The sequence below is a fragment of the Pristiophorus japonicus genome, unplaced genomic scaffold (genome assembly GCF_044704955.1).
Source record: "Pristiophorus japonicus isolate sPriJap1 unplaced genomic scaffold, sPriJap1.hap1 HAP1_SCAFFOLD_52, whole genome shotgun sequence".
NCBI classification, from domain to species: Eukaryota; Metazoa; Chordata; class Chondrichthyes; family Pristiophoridae; genus Pristiophorus; species Pristiophorus japonicus.
In genome coordinates, this window is record NW_027254426.1 from 186,568 (window position 1) to 189,549 (window position 2,982).

A 2,982-nucleotide genomic window follows, 5' to 3' on the forward strand; every position below is an offset into this window, starting at 1 on the left:
GTTTTGCACTCGACAAAACGTTGCATTTTCTTTTCATTAATTTTACATTAATGCATTGCAATGCCAACGCACTTTTTACGTGGCAAGATCGATAATTAGCAGAGCAGAATGAAGAGATCGCAAAGTTTCTGTTTTCCGAATGGACTCAGTCGAGAATATTTTGTTGATTTTATTTTTCTGAGGCTATTTTCCCTGTGCTGGGGACACCCTGCGCAGATATGTGAAAAATCTGGCTTTGTTAAAACTCCAGAGACCGCATGGCAGTGAGCTGGGACAAAAGACCTGTCCGTCATCCATTGACAAAAGAGCTGTGGCCAGGAAGGGGGGCCACTGACAAAGCCACTCTAATTTGTAAAAGCACTTCTCACCTCCATCTCAGAAGGAGACACAGAACAATGTACCCACCAGCCTGGCCAGCCAAGGAGGAGCTGGGTCTTTCCCAACACAAAGGCTCAGAGAGATGCCCAGATCAAGGGCCATCAGCCCAATGCATGGGTGGGATGGCCCATCACTGACTAAGTACCCGTGCTTAGAAACAAAGGGGTTTTAAAGATTGGCGGGAAAGATAGGGGTAGCAAGACTCCCAGAAAGACAGGGTCCTTTCAACTTTATTTTTAGCTTGGAGCTTGGTGTGAAGCTTGGAGCTTGCAGCTTGCAGCTTGTGTCTAGAGAGAGCCCGCTCTCCCTCTCGCTCTCGCTCCACCGATCTATGTACCAGAGGAAGGGGCCGCAGTACTGCAGAAGAAGCCACCGAGACTGAAGACCAGGCAGTGACTTCCCACAGCTGAGCTGAGCAAGGAAACGGGCTGTGTGAGGTGGAGAACATGGTCGCGAGTGTCCCAAGCCAGTAACCAGATATCCCAGGCCAGCTGGGTAAGGGCTCAGGGTTTTCTCAGAAGTGACGCTTTTCAGGGCTATTCTGGGAAGGGTAATTCATTGGTAGGGGTGGGGTTAGAATCCACCAGGGAATTACTGCGTGTTACTAGGTTCATTTCTGTACTGTATGTATGTTGTTTGTAACCGGGATTTTATTCTCCACAGAGACAGTGATTTCTTTTAGCAGTGCATGTTTTAGCCAGTGTATGTTACACCAAATAAATATACTATGATTTATCACCGAAGCATCCCTTTCCGTGACTCATTTAATTTACACTCTGAATAATAATTCCCAGATCTAGAACTTTCGTAAGGTGGGGGCGATTCAAACCGTCCGTCTGGCAATTGAGCGAGGATCACAAACACTTACAATATTTACGAAAGGATATACTTGCTTTGGAGGCAGTTCAGAGAAGGTTCACTGGGTTGACTCCGGAGATGAGTGGTTGACTTATGAGAAAATGTTGAGTAGGTTGGGCCTCTACTCATTGGAATTCAGAAGAATGAGAGGTGATCTTATCGAAACGTATAAGCCAATGAGGGAGTTTGATAAGGTGGATGCAGAGAGGATGGTTCCACTGATAGGGGAGACGAGAACTAGGGGGCATAATCTCAGAATAAAGGGCCGCCCATTTAAATCTGTGATGAGGAGGAATTTCTTCTCTCAGAGGGTTGTAAATCTGCCGAACTCACTGCCTCAGAGAGCTGAGAAAGCCATGCCATTAAATAAATTTAAGACAGAGATAGCTTCTTAACTGATAAGGGAATAAGGCTTATGGGGAACGGGCAGGCATGTGGACTTTAGTCCATGATCGGATCAGCCATGATCATATTAAATGGCGGAGCATCCTCGAGGGGCCATATGGCCTACTACTGCTCCTAGTTCTTAAGTTCTTATGTTCTGAATAGCGACACACACAAAAATGCTTTGATCATGGTTTCACCTTATCTTCACGTTTGTCAAACAGTTGGCTCGTTGGTCTCGGGCTATGATTCTCCCTTCAGAGTTGTTCATTGAAATTTACGAGGGGCCCAGAGGAGCCCTGATATTGCTCGCATATTTTGAAATTGCATCGAACTTTTGCAAAGAAGGACTTCCATTTCTGCAGTGCCTTTCAGGAACTCATGTCACCCCAAAGCGCTTTAAGGCCGTTGAGTTATGTTTGAAGTGTTGTAGTTTGGCAAAAGATGTGCCCAGATCACCAAATAATGAACCTCAAATCTTTGCAAAGGAGTTTGGTGCAAATAATCAGGCGTCTCAGGGACTTGGACTTTCTTTGAATAAGTTCTGCTTGTTCCCGCATTCAAGCTTGAAACAGCAACTGGGATTCCATCTCACGGGAGGTTTGGGGTTGATGTGTGTCGCTTTCAATCTTTGAAATTTCACCAAGCAAAGAAACGGTGAATCCAACTGTCCCTGTTAGCATTTAGTTCCTGTTTAATCACAGGAATATCCGCAGTCAGGAGCTGAAAAGGAATTCAAACCAAACACCGGCTTCGGGACAATCAGAATACTTTGTCACAGACAAGGCACTGGAAGGCTGGAAGGTAGATCACACCGGTTGCGGGAGAGCTGGTTGGCGGAGACATGGAAGTGTCTGCAGTGTGCGGGACCAGACTGCTTCCACACATCCACAATGAATGTCCCTCCATTTATTTGTGAAAAGTACCACTGAGAGTGGACAAGTTCCATCCCGGTCAGAGCAATCTGAAGCTTTAACTGTCTGACACCCTGGTTTGGGATGCCTTGAACTTTCCACTTCCATCAGTCTCTGTGGCGCAATGGGTTAGCGCGTTCGGCTGTTAACCGAAAGGTTGGTGGATCGAGTCCACCCAGGGACGAAGTGTTTAACTGTTTTTCCCAGAGTATTCGGTGCCGCACAGTCCCAGGTTGTCATTGTGCGTTTTGGCTGCACGAATCTATTCCGCAAATGTTGCCAGCTGTACTATTATCCAATTAGTTCCCACTCCAATATTTTATGAGCATTCAGTTCAATTAAAACGATAACAATTTTTTACATGGATCATGTTCCTCCATCCAACTCACTTGAAATAAATTATGTTATTGGGTTTGAAGAAACTGGCGGAAATTGATTCTGTTGATAC

At 45.7% G+C, this 2,982-nt stretch overlaps 1 non-coding gene across 1 annotated transcript; it reads left to right on the plus strand.

Moving 5' to 3' along the window:
- The first annotated feature begins 2,644 nt into the window (after window positions 1-2,644).
- On the plus strand, window positions 2,645-2,718 carry trnan-guu (transfer RNA asparagine (anticodon GUU)). Its single transcript has one exon. It is a non-coding gene; the product is annotated as a tRNA-Asn (tRNA).
- The last annotated feature ends 264 nt before the right edge of the window (window positions 2,719-2,982 follow it).